Source organism: Lissotriton helveticus, chromosome 5_1 (genome assembly GCF_964261635.1).
Source record: "Lissotriton helveticus chromosome 5_1, aLisHel1.1, whole genome shotgun sequence".
In the NCBI taxonomy this organism is placed as follows: Eukaryota; Metazoa; Chordata; class Amphibia; order Caudata; family Salamandridae; genus Lissotriton; species Lissotriton helveticus.
The window spans coordinates 92,513,936-92,527,846 of NC_136065.1; positions in this window are offsets into that span (position 1 = coordinate 92,513,936).

The window sequence follows — 13,911 nt, forward strand, 5'->3', positions numbered from 1 at the left end:
ACTGGGGTGAGTGTATGACATTGTTCTGCATTCTGTCCATGAATTGTTGTTTTTGCATTGGTCACCCCGAGTGGGATGGGTATGCTCAGTCTTGAGTCCCATGCTCTCCACACCACTGGAGTCAAGCTATCCAGGCTGATGACGGCTGATAGCCAGAAACCGGTCCTTGGATGCTTGATTCCGGTCCAGGAAAGACATGGCTTGGCAGTTCGGGCTGGACTGTTCCCATGAGGCACAGGGTCAAGGCTGATTTGCATATGGCCATGTCTGACCAGGGGAGGTGTGGAGTGCACAAAAACGATAGATTTAGGCCCAGATTTCTGTACTGGGGTGAGTGTATGACATCGTTCTGTATTCTGTCCATCAATTGGTTTTGCATTTGTCACCCCGAGTGGGATGGGTATGCTCAGACGTGAGTCCCATGCTCTCCACACCACTGGAGTCAAGCTATCCAGGCTGATGACGGCTGATAGCTAGAAACCGGTCCTTGGATGCTTGATTCCGGTCCAGGAAAGACATGGCTTGGCAGTTTGGGCTGGACTGTTCCCATGAGGCACGGGGTCAAGGCTGATTTGCATATGGCCATGTCTGACCTGGGGTGGTGTGGAGTGCAAAAAAACGATGGATTTAGGCCCAGATCTCTGTACTGGGGTGAGTGTATGACATTGTTCTGCATTCTGTCCATCAATTGTTGTTTTTGCATTTGTCACCCCGAGTGGGATGGGTATGCTCAGACGTAAGTCCCATGCTCTCCACACCACTGGAGTCAAGCTATCCAGGCTGATGACGGCTGATAGCTAGAAACCGGTCCTTGGATGCTTGATTCCGGTCCAGGAAAGACATGGCTTGGCAGTTCGGGCTGGACTGTTCCCATGAGGCACAGGGTCAAGGCTGATTTGCATATGGCCATGTCTGACCTGGGGTGGTGTGGAGTGCAAAAAAACGATGGATTTAGGCCCAGATCTCTGTACTGGGGTGAGTGTATGACATTGTTCTGCATTCTGTCCATCAATTGTTGTTTTTGCATTTGTCACCCCGAGTGGGATGGGTATGTTCAGACGTGAGTCCCATGCTCTCCACACCACTGGAGTCAAGCTATCCAGGCTGATGACGGCTGATAGCCAGAAACCGGTCCTTGGATGCTTGATTCCGGTCCAGGAAAGACATGGCTTGGCAGCTCGGGCTGGACTGTTCCCATGAGGCACAGGGTCAAGGCTGATTTGCATATGGCCCTGTCTGACCTGGGGTGGTGTGGTGTGCAAAAAAACGATGGATTTAGGCCCAGATCTCTGTCCTGGGGTGAGTGTATGACATTGTTCTGCATTCTGACCATCAATTGTTGTTTTTGCATTTGTCACCCCGAGTGGGATGGGTATGCTCAGACGTGAGTCCCATGCTCTCCACACCACTGGAGTCAAGCTATCCAGGCTGATGACGGCTGATAGCCAGACACCGGTCCTTGGATGCTTGATTCCGGTACAGGAAAGACATGGCTTGGCAGTTCGGGCTGGACTGTTCCCATGAGGCACAGGGTCAAGGCTGATTTGCATATGGCCATGTCTGACCTGGGGTGGTGTGGAGTGCAAAAAAACGATGGATTTAGGCCCAGATCTCTGTACTGGGGTGAGTGTATGACATTGTTCTGCATTCTGTCCATCAATTGTTGTTTTTGCATTTGTCACCCTGAGTGGGATGGGTATGCTCAGACGTGAGTCCCATGCTCTCCACACCACTGGAGTCAAGCTATCCAGGCTGATGACGGCTGATAGCCAGAAACCGGTTCTTGGATGCTTGATTCCGGTCCAGGAAAGCCATGGCTTGGCAGTTCAGGCTGGACTGTTCCCATGAGGCACAGGGTCAAGGCTGATTTGCATATGGCCATGTCTGACCTGAGGTGGTGTGGAGTGCAAAAAAACGATGGATTTAGGCCCAGATCTCTGTACTGGGGTGAGTGTATGACATTGTTCTGCATTCTGTCCATCAATTGTTGTTTTTGCATTTGTCACCCCGAGTGTGATGGGTATGCTCAGACGTGAGTCCCATGCTCTCCACACCACTGGAGTCAAGCTATCCAGGTTGATGACGGCTGATAGCCAGAAACCGGTCCTTGGATGCTTGATTCCGGTCCAGGAAAGACATGGCTTGGCAGTTCGGGCTGGACTGTTCCCATGAGGCACAGGGTCAAGGCTGATTTGCATATGGCCATGTCTGACCTGGGGTGGTGTGGAGTGCAAAAAAAACGATGGATTTAGGCCCAGATCTCTGTACTGGGGTGAGTGTATGACATTGTTCTGCATTCTGTCCATGAATTGTTGTTTTTGCATTGGTCACCCCGAGTGGGATGGGTATGCTCAGTCTTGAGTCCCATGCTCTCCACACCACTGGAGTCAAGCTATCCAGGCTGATGACGGCTGATAGCCAGAAACCGGTCCTTGGATGCTTGATTCCGGTCCAGGAAAGACATGGCTTGGCAGTTCGGGCTGGACTGTTCCCATGAGGCACAGGATCAAGGCTGATTTGCCTATGGCCATGTCTGACCTGGGGTGGTGTGGAGTGCAAAAAAACGATGGATTTAGGCCCAGATCTCTGTACTGGGGTGAGTGTATGACATTGTTCTGCATTCTGTCCATCAATTGTTGTTTTTGCATTTGTCACCCCGAGTGGGATGGGTATGCTCAGACGTGAGTCCCATGCTCTCCACACCACTGGAGTCAAGCTATCCAGGCTGATGACGGCTGATAGCCAGAAACGGTCCTTGGATGCTTGATTCCGGTCCAGGAAAGACATGGCTTGGCAGTTCGGGCTGGACTGTTCCCATGAGGCACAGGGTCAAGGCTGATTTGCATATGGCCATGTCTGACCAGGGGAGGTGTGGAGTGCACAAAAACGATAGATTTAGGCCCAGATTTCTGTACTGGGGTGAGTGTATGACATCGTTCTGTATTCTGTCCATCAATTGGTTTTGCATTTGTCACCCCGAGTGGGATGGGTATGCTCAGACGTGAGTCCCATGCTCTCCACACCACTGGAGTCAAGCTATCCAGGCTGATGACGGCTGATAGCCAGAAACCGGTCCTTGGATGCTTGATTCCGGTCCAGGAAAGACATGGCTTGGCAGTTCGGGCTGGACTGTTCCCATGAGGCACAGGGTCAAGGCTGATTTGCATATGGCCATGTCTGACCTGGGGTGGTGTGGAGTGCAAAAAAACGATGGATTTAGGCCCAGATCTCTGTACTGGGGTGAGTGTATGACATTGTTCTGCATTCTGTCCATCAATTGTTGTTTTTGCATTTGTCACCCCGAGTGGGATGGGTATGTTCAGACGTGAGTCCCATGCTCTCCACACCACTGGAGTCAAGCTATCCAGGCTGATGACGGCTGAAAGCCAGAAACCGGTCCTTGGATGCTTGATTCCGGTCCAGGAAAGACATGGCTTGGCAGCTCGGGCTGGACTGTTCCCATGAGGCACAGGGTCAAGGCTGATTTGCATATGGCCCTGTCTGACCTGGGGTGGTGTGGTGTGCAAAAAAACGATGGATTTAGGCCCAGATCTCTGTCCTGGGGTGAGTGTATGACATTGTTCTGCATTCTGACCATCAATTGTTGTTTTTGCATTTGTCACCCCGAGTGGGATGGGTATGCTCAGACGTGAGTCCCATGCTCTCCACACCACTGGAGTCAAGCTATCCAGGCTGATGACGGCTGATAGCCAGACACCGGTCCTTGGATGCTTGATTCCGGTCCAGGAAAGACATGGCTTGGCAGTTCGGGCTGGACTGTTCCCATGAGGCACAGGGTCAAGGCTGATTTGCATATGGCCATGTCTGACCTGGGGTGGTGTGGAGTGCAAAAAAACGATGGATTTAGGCCCAGATCTCTGTACTGGGGTGAGTGTATGACATTGTTCTGCATTCTGTCCATCAATTGTTGTTTTTGCATTTGTCACCCTGAGTGGGATGGGTATGCTCAGACGTGAGTCCCATGCTCTCCACACCACTGGAGTCAAGCTATCCAGGCTGATGACGGCTGATAGCCAGAAACCGGTTCTTGGATGCTTGATTCCGGTCCAGGAAAGCCATGGCTTGGCAGTTCAGGCTGGACTGTTCCCATGAGGCACAGGGTCAAGGCTGATTTGCATATGGCCATGTCTGACCTGAGGTGGTGTGGAGTGCAAAAAAACGATGGATTTAGGCCCAGATCTCTGTACTGGGGTGAGTGTATGACATTGTTCTGCATTCTGTCCATCAATTGTTGTTTTTGCATTTGTCACCCCGAGTGTGATGGGTATGCTCAGACGTGAGTCCCATGCTCTCCACACCACTGGAGTCAAGCTATCCAGGCTGATGATGGCTGATAGCCAGAAACCGGTCCTTGGATGCTTGATTCCGGTCCAGGAAAGACATGGCTTGGCAGTTCGGCTGGACTGTTCCCATGAGGCACAGGGTCAAGGCTGACTTGCATATGGCCATGTCTGGCCTGGGGTGGTGTGCAGTGCAAAAAAACGATGGATTTAGGCCCAGATCTCTGTACTGGGGTGAGTGTATGACATTATTCTGCATTCTGTCCATCAATTGTTGTTTTTGCATTTGTCACCCCGAGTGGGATGGGTATGCTCAGTCTTGAGTCCCATGCTCTCCACAACACTGGAGTCAAGCTATCCAGGCTGATGACGGCTGATAGCCAGAAACCGGTCCTTGGATGCTTGATTCCGGTCCAGGGAAGACATGGCTTGGCAGTTCGGGCTGGACTGTTCCCATGAGGCACAGGATCAAGGCTGATTTGCCTATGGCCAAGTCTGACCTGGGGTGGTGTGGAGTGCAAAAAAACGATGGATTTAGGCCCAGATCTCTGTACTGGGGTGAGTGTATGACATTGTTATGCATTCTGTCCATCAATTGTTGTTTTTGCATTTGTCACCCCGAGTGGGATGGGTATGCTCAGACGTGAGTCCCATGCTCTCCACACCACTGGAGTCAAGCTATCCAGGCTGATGACGGCTGATAGCCAGAAACGGTCCTTGGATGCTTGATTCCGGTCCAGGAAAGACATGGCTTGGCAGTTCGGGCTGGACTGTTCCCATGAGGCACAGGGTCAAGGCTGATTTGCATATGGCCATGTCTGACCAGGGGAGGTGTGGAGTGCACAAAAACGATAGATTTAGGCCCAGATTTCTGTACTGGGGTGAGTGTATGACATCGTTCTGCATTCTGTCCATCAATTGTTTTTGCATTTGTCACCCCGAGTGGGATGGGTATGCTCAGACGTGAGTCCCATGCTCTCCACACCACTGGAGTCAAGCTATCCAGGCTGATGACGGCTGATAGCTAGAAACCGGTCCTTGGATGCTTGATTCCGGTCCAGGAAAGACATGGCTTGGCAGTTCGGGCTGGACTGTTCCCATGAGGCACGGGGTCAAGGCTGATTTGCATATGGCCATGTCTGACCTGGGGTGGTGTGGAGTGCAAAAAAACGATGGATTTAGGCCCAGATCTCTGTACTGGGGTGAGTGTATGACATTGTTCTGCATTCTGTCCATCAATTGTTGTTTTTGCATTTGTCACCCCGAGTGGGATGGGTATGCTCAGACGTGAGTCCCATGCTCTCCACACCACTGGAGTCAAGCTATCCAGGCTGATGACGGCTGATAGCCAGAAACCGGTCCTTGGATGCTTGATTCCGGTCCAGGAAAGACATGGCTTGGCAGTTCGGGCTGGACTGTTCCCATGAGGCATAGGGTCAAGGCTGATTTGCATATGGCCATGTCTGACCTGGGGTGGTGTGGAGTGCAAAAAAACGATGGATTTAGGCCCAGATCTCTGTACTGGGGTGAGTGTATGACATTGTTCTGCATTCTGTCCATCAATTGTTGTTTTTGCATTTGTCACCCCGAGTGGGATGGGTATGTTCAGACGTGAGTCCCATGCTCTCCACACCACTGGAGTCAAGCTATCCAGGCTGATGACGGCTGATAGCCAGAAACCGGTCCTTGGATGCTTGATTCCGGTCCAGGAAAGACATGGCTTAGCAGTTCGGGCTGGACTGTTCCCATGAGGCACAGGGTCAAGGCTGATTTGCATATGGCCATGTCTGACCTGGGGTGGTGTGGTGTGCAAAAAAACAATGGATTTAGGCCCAGATCTCTGTCCTGGGGTGAGTGTATGACATTGTTCTGCATTCTGACCATCAATTGTTGTTTTTGCATTTGTCACCCCGAGTGGGATGGGTATGCTCAGACGTGAGTCCCATGCTCTCCACACCACTGGAGTCAAGCTATCCAGGCTGATGACGGCTGATAGCCAGAAACCGGTCCTTGGATGCTTGATTCCGGTCCAGGAAAGACATGGCTTGGCAGTTCGGGCTGGACTGTTCCCATGAGGCACAGGGTCAAGGCTGATTTGCATATGGCCATGTCTGACCTGGGGTGGTGTGGAGTGCAAAAAAACGATGGATTTAGGCCCAGATCTCTGTACTGGGGTGAGTGTATGACATTGTTCTGCATTCTGTCCATCAATTGTTTTTGCATTTGTCCCCCCGAGTGGGATGGGTATGCTCAGACGTGAGTCCCATGCTCTCCACACCACTGGAGTCAAGCTATCCAGGCTGATGACGCCTGATAGCCAGAAACCGGTCCTTGGATGCTTGATTCGGGCTCAGGAAAGACATGGCTTGGCAGTTCGGGGTGGACTGTTCCCATGAGGCACAGGGTCAAGGCTGATTTGCATATGGCCATGTCTGACCAGGGGTGGTGTGGAGTGCACAAAAACGATAGATTTAGGCCCAGATTTCTGTACTGGGGTGAGTGTATGACATCGTTCTGCATTCTGTCCATCAATTGTTTTTGCATTTGTCACCCCGAGTGGGATGGGTATGCTCAGACGTGAGTCCCATGCTCTCCACACCACTGGAGTCAAGCTATCCAGGCTGATGACGGCTGATAGCTAGAAACCGGTCCTTGGATGCTTGATTCCGGTCCAGGAAAGACATGGCTTGGCAGTTCGGGCTGGACTGTTCCCATGAGGCACAGGGTCAAGGCTGATTTGCATATGGCCATGTCTGACCTGGGGTGGTGTGGAGTGCAAAAAAACGATGGATTTAGGCCCAGATCTCTGTACTGGGGTGAGTGTATGACATTGTTCTGCATTCTGTCCATCAATTGTTGTTTTTGCATTTGTCACCCCGAGTGGGATGGGTATGCTCAGACGTGAGTCCCATGCTCTCCACACCACTGGAGTCAAGCTATCCAGGCTGATGACGGCTGATAGCCAGAAACCAGTCCTTGGATGCTTGATTCCGGTCCAGGAAAGACATGGCTTGGCAGTTCGGGTTGGACTGTTCCCATGAGGCACAGGGTCAAGGCTGATTTGCATATGGCCATGTCTGACCTGGGGTGGTGTGGAGTGCAAAAAAACGATGGATTTAGGCCCAGATCTCTGTACTGGGGTGAGTGTATGACATTGTTCTGCATTCTGTCCATCAATTGTTGATTTTGCATTTGTCACCCCGAGTGGGATGGGTATGCTCAGACGTGAGTCCCATGCTCTCCACACCAGTGGAGTCAAGCTATCCAGGCTGATGACGGCTGATAGCCAGAAACCGGTCCTTGGATGCTTGATTCCGGTCCAGGAAAGACATGGCTTGGCAGTTCGGGCTGGACTGTTCCCATGAGGCACAGGGTCAAGGCTGATTTGCATATGGCCATGTCTGACCTGGGGTGGTGTGGAGTGCAAAAAAATGATGGATGTAGGCCCTGATCTCTGTCCTGGGGTGAGTGTATGACATTGTTCTGCATTCTGACCATCAATTGTTGTTTTTGCATTTGTCACCCCGAGTGGGATGGGTATGCTCAGACGTGAGTCCCATGCTCTCCACACCACTGGAGTCAAGCTATCCAGGCTGATGACGGCTGATAGCCAGAAACCGGTCCTTGGATGCTTGATTCCGGTCCAGGAAAGACATGGCTTGGCAGTTCGGGCTGGACTGTTCCCATGAGGCACAGGGTCAAGGCTGATTTGGATATGGCCATTTCTGACCTGGGGTGGTGTGGAGTGCAAAAAAATGATGGATTTAGGCCCAGATCTCTGTACTGGGATGAGTGTATGACATTGTTCTGCATTCTGTCCATCAATTGTTGTTTTTGCATTTGTCACCCCGAGTGGGATGGGTATGCTCAGACGTGAGTCCCATGCTCTCCACACCACTGGAGTCAAGCTATCCAGGCTGATGACGCCTGATAGCCAGAAACCGGTTCTTGGATGCTTGATTCCGGTCCAGGAAAGCCATGGCTTGGCAGTTCAGGCTGGACTGTTCCCATGAGGCACAGGGTCAAGGCTGATTTGCATATGGCCATGTCTGACCTGGGGTGGTGTGGAGTGCAAAAAAACGATGGATTTAGGCCCAGATCTCTGTACTGGGGTGAGTGTATGACATTGTTCTGCATTCTGTCCATCAATTGTTGTTTTTGCATTTGTCACCCGAGTGGGATGGGTATGCTCAGACGTGAGTCCCATGCTCTCCACACCACTGGAGTCAAGCTATCCAGGCTGATGACGGCTGATAGCCAGAAACCGGTTCTTGGATGCTTGATTCCGGTCCAGGAAAGCCATGGCTTGGCAGTTCAGACTGGACTGTTCCTATGAGGCACAGGGTCAAGGCTGATTTGCATATGGCCATGTCTGACCTGGGGTGGTGTGGAGTGCAAAAAAACGATGGATTTAGGCCCAGATCTCTGTACTGGGGTGAGTGTATGACATTGTTCTGCATTCTGTCCATCAATTGTTGTTTTTGCATTTGTCACCCCGAGTGGGATGGGTATGCTCAGACGTGAGTCCCATGCTCTCCACACCACTGGAGTCAAGCTATCCAGGCTGATGATGGCTGATAGCCAGAAACCGGTCCTTGGATGCTTGATTCCGGTCCAGGAAAGACATGGCTTGCCAGTTCGGCTGGACTGTTCCCATGAGGCACAGGGTCAAGGCTGATTTGCATATGGCCATGTCTGAACTGGGGTGGTGTGCAGTGCAAAAAAACGATGGATTTAGGCCCAGATCTCTGTACTGGGGTGAGTGTATGACATTGTTCTGCATTCTGTCCATCAATTGTTGTTTTTGCATTTATCACCCCGAGTGGGATGGGTATGCTCAGACGTGAGTCCCATGCTCTCCACACCACTGGAGTCAAGCTATCCAGGCTGATGACGGCTGATAGCCAGAAACGGTCCTTGGATGCTTGATTCCGGTCCAGGAAAGACATGGCTTGGCAGTTCGGGCTGGACTGTTCCCATGAGGCACAGGGTCAAGGCTGATTTGCATATGGCCATGTCTGACCTGGGGTGGTGTGGAGTGCAAAAAAACGATAGATTTAGGCCCAGATTTCTATACTGGGGTGAGTGTATGACATTGTTCTGCATTCTGTCCATCAATTGTTTTTGCATTTGTCACTCCGAGTGGGATGGGTATGCTCAGACGTGAGTCCCATGCTCTCCACACCACTGGAGTCAAGCTATCCAGGCTGATGACGGATGATAGCTAGAAACCGGTCCTTGGAAGCTTGATTCCGGTCCAGGAAAGACATGGCTTGGCAGTTCGGGCTGGACTGTTCCCATGAGGCACAGGGTCAAGGCTGATTTGCATATGGCCATGTCTGACCTGGGGTGGTGTGGAGTGCAAAAAAACGATGGATTTAGGCCCAGATCTCTGTACTTGGGTGAGTGTATGACATTGTTCTGCATTCTGTCCATCAATTGTTGTCTTTGCATTTGTCACCCCGAGTGGTATGGGTATGCTCAGACGTGAGTCCCATGCTCTTCACACCACTGGAGTCAAGCTATCCAGGCTGATGACGGCTGATAGCCAGAAACCGGTCCTTGGATGCTTGATTCCGGTCCAGGAAAGACATGGCTTGGCAGTTCGGGCTGGACTGTTCCCATGAGGCACAGGGTCAATGTTGATTTGCATATGGCCATGTCTGACCTGGGGTGGTGTGAGTGCAAAAAAAACGATGGATTTAGTCCCAGATCTCTGTACTGGGGTGAGTGTATGACATTGTTCTACATTCTGTCCATCAATTGTTGTTTTTGCATTTGTCACCCCGAGTGGGATGGGTATGCTCAGACGTGAGTCCCATGCTCTCCACACCACTGGAGTCAAGTTATCCAGGCTGATGACGGCTGATAGCCAGAAACCGGTCCTTGGATGCTTGATTCCGGTCCAGGAAAGACATGGCTTGGCAGTTCGGGCTGGACTGTTCCCATGAGGCACAGGGTCAAGGTTGATTTGCATATGGCCAAGTCTGACCTTGGGTGGTGTGGAGTGCAAAAAAACGATGGATTTAGGCCCAGATCTCTGTACTGGGGTGAGTGTATGACATTGTTCTGCATTCTGTCCATCAATTGTTGTTTTTGCATTTGTCACCCCGAGTGGGATGGGTATGCTCAGACGTGAGTCCCATGCTCTCCAGACCACTGGAGTCAAGCTATCCAGGCTGATGATGGCTGATAGCCAGAAACCGGTCCTTGGATGCTTGATTCCGGTCCAGGAAAGACATGGCTTGGCAGTTCGGGCTGGACTGTTCCCATGAGGCACAGGGTCAAGGCTGATTTGCATATGGCCATGTCTGACCTGGGGTGGTGTGGAGTGCAAAAAAACGATGGATTTAGGCCCAGATCTCTGTACTGGGGTGAGTGTATGACATTGTTCTGCATTCTGTCCATCAATTGTTGTTTTTGCATTTGTCACCCCGAGTGGGATGGGTATGCTAGGACGTGAGTCCCATGCTCTCCACACCACTGGAGTCAAGCTATCCAGGCTGATGACGGCTGATAGCCAGAGACCGGTCCTTGGATGCTTGATTCCGGTCCAGGAAAGACATGGCTTGGCAGTTCGGGCTGGACTGTTCCCATGAGGCACAGGGTCAAGGCTGATTTGCATATGGCCATGTCTGACCTGGGGTGGTGTGGAGTGCAAAAAAACGATGGATTTAGGCCCAGATCTCTGTCCTGGGGTGAGTGTATGACATTGTTTTGCATTCTGACCATCAATTGTTGTTTTTGCATTTGTCACCCCGAGTGGGATGGGTATGCTCAGACGTGAGTCCCATGCTCTCCACACCACTGGAGTCAAGCTATCCAGGCTGATGACGGCTGATAGCCAGAAACCGGTCCTTGGATGCTTGACTCCGGTCCAGGAAAGACATGGCTTGGCAGTTCGGGCTGGACTGTTCCCATGAGGCACAGGGTCAAGGCTGATTTGCATATGGCCATGTCTGACCTGGGGTGGTGTGGAGTGCAAAAAAACGATGGATTTAGGCCCAGATCTCTGTACTGGGGTGAGTGTATGACATTGTTCTGCATTCTGTCCATCAATTGTTGTTTTTGCATTTGTCACCCCGAGTGGGATGGGTATGCTCAGACGTGAGTCCCATGCTCTCCACACCACTGGAGTCAAGCTATCCAGGTTGATGACGGCTGATAGCCAGAAACCGGTCCTTGGATGCTTGATTCCGGTCCAGGAAAGACATGGCTTGGCAGTTCGGGCTGGACTGTTCCCATGAGGCACAGGGTCAAGGCTGATTTGCATATGGCCATGTCTGACCTGGGGTGGTGTGGAGTGCAAAAAAAACGATGGATTTAGGCCCAGATCTCTGTACTGGGGTGAGTGTATGACATTGTTCTGCATTCTGTCCATGAATTGTTGTTTTTGCATTGGTCACCCCGAGTGGGATGGGTATGCTCAGACTTGAGTCCCATGCTCTCCACACCACTGGAGTCAAGCTATCCAGGCTGATGACGGCTGATAGCCAGAAACCGGTCCTTGGATGCTTGATTCCGGTACAGGAAAGACATGGCTTGGCAGTTCGGGCTGGACTGTTCCCATGAGGCACAGGATCAAGGCTGATTTGCCTATGGCCATGTCTGACCTGGGGTGGTGTGGAGTGCAACAAAACGATGGATTTAGGCCCAGATCTCTGTACTGGGGTGAGTGTATGACATTGTTCTGCATTCTGTCCATCAATTGTTGTTTTTGCATTTGTCCCCCCGAGTGGGATGGGTATGCTCAGACGTGAGTCCCATGCTCTCCACACCACTGGAGTCAAGCTATCCAGGCTGATGACGGCTGATAGCCAGAAACGGTCCTTGGATGCTTGATTCCGGTCCAGGAAAGACATGGCTTGGCAGTTCGGGCTGGACTGTTCCCATGAGGCACAGGGTCAAGGCTGATTTGCATATGGCCATCTCTGACCAGGGGTGGTGTGGAGTGCACAAAAACGATAGATTTAGGCCCAGATTTCTGTACTGGGGTGAGTGTATGACATCGTTCTGCATTCTGTCCATCAATTGTTTTTGCATTTGTCACCCCGAGTGGGATGGGTATGCTCAGACGTGAGTCCCATGCTCTCCACACCACTGGAGTCAAGCTATCCAGGCTGATGACGGCTGATAGCTAGAAACCGGTCCTTGGATGCTTGATTTCGGTCCAGGAAAGACATGGCTTGGCAGTTCGGGCTGGACTGTTCCCATGAGGCACAGGGTCAAGGCTGATTTGCATATGGCCATGTCTGACCTGGGGTGGTGTGGAGTGCAAAAAAACGATGGATTTAGGCCCAGATCTCTGTACTGGGGTGAGTGTATGACATTGTTCTGCATTCTGTCCATCAATTGTTGTTTTTGCATTTGTCACAACGAGTGGGATGGGTATGCTCAGACGTGAGTCCCATGCTCTCCACACCACTGGAGTCAAGCTATCCAGGCTGATGACGGCTGATAGCCAGAAACCGGTCCTTGGATGCTTGATTCCGGTCCAGGAAAGACATGGCTTGGCAGTTCGGGTTGGACTGTTCCCATGAGGCACAGGGTCAAGGCTGATTTGCATATGGCCATGTCTGACCTGGGGTGGTGTGGAGTGCAAAAAAACGATGGATTTAGGCCCAGATCTCTGTACTGGGGTGAGTGTATGACATTGTTCTGCATTCTGTCCATCAATTGTTGATTTTGCATTTGTCACCCCGAGTGGGATGGGTATGCTCAAACGTGAGTCCCATGCTCTCCACACCAGTGGAGTCAAGCTATCCAGGCTGATGACGGCTGATAGCCAGAAACCGGTCCTTGGATGCTTGATTCCGGTCCAGGAAAGACATGGCTTGGCAGTTCGGGCTGGACTGTTCCCATGAGGCACAGGGTCAAGGCTGATTTGCATATGGCCATGTCTGACCTGGGGTGGTGTGGAGTGCAAAAAAACGATGGATTTAGGCCCTGATCTCTGTCCTGGGGTGAGTGTATGACATTGTTCTGCATTCTGACCATCAATTGTTGTTTTTGCATTTGTCACCCCGAGTGGGATGGGTATGCTCAGACGTGAGTCCCATGCTCTCCACACCACTGGAGTCAAGCTATCCAGGCTGATGACGGCTGATAGCCAGAAACCGGTCCTTGGATGCTTGATTCCGGTCCAGGAAAGACATGGCTTGGCAGTTCGGGCTGGACTGTTCCCATGAGGCACAGGGTCAAGGCTGATTTGCATATGGCCATGTCTGACCTGGGGTGGTGTGGAGTGCAAAAAAATGATGGATTTAGGCCCAGATCTCTGTACTGGGGTGAGTGTATGACATTGTTCTGCATTCTGTCCATCAATTGTTGTTTTTGCATTTGTCACCCCGAGTGGGATGGGTATGCTCAGACGTGAGTCCCATGCTCTCCACACCACTGGAGTCAAGCTATCCAGGCTGATGACGCCTGATAGCCAGAAACCGGTCCTTGGATGCTTGATTCAGGTCCAGTAAAGACATGGCTTGGCAGTTCGGGCTGGACTGTTCCCATGAGGCACAGGGTCAAGGTTGATTTGCATATGGCCAAGTCTGACCTTGGGTGGTGTGGAGTGCAAAAAAACGATGGATTTAGGCCCAGATCTCTGTACTGG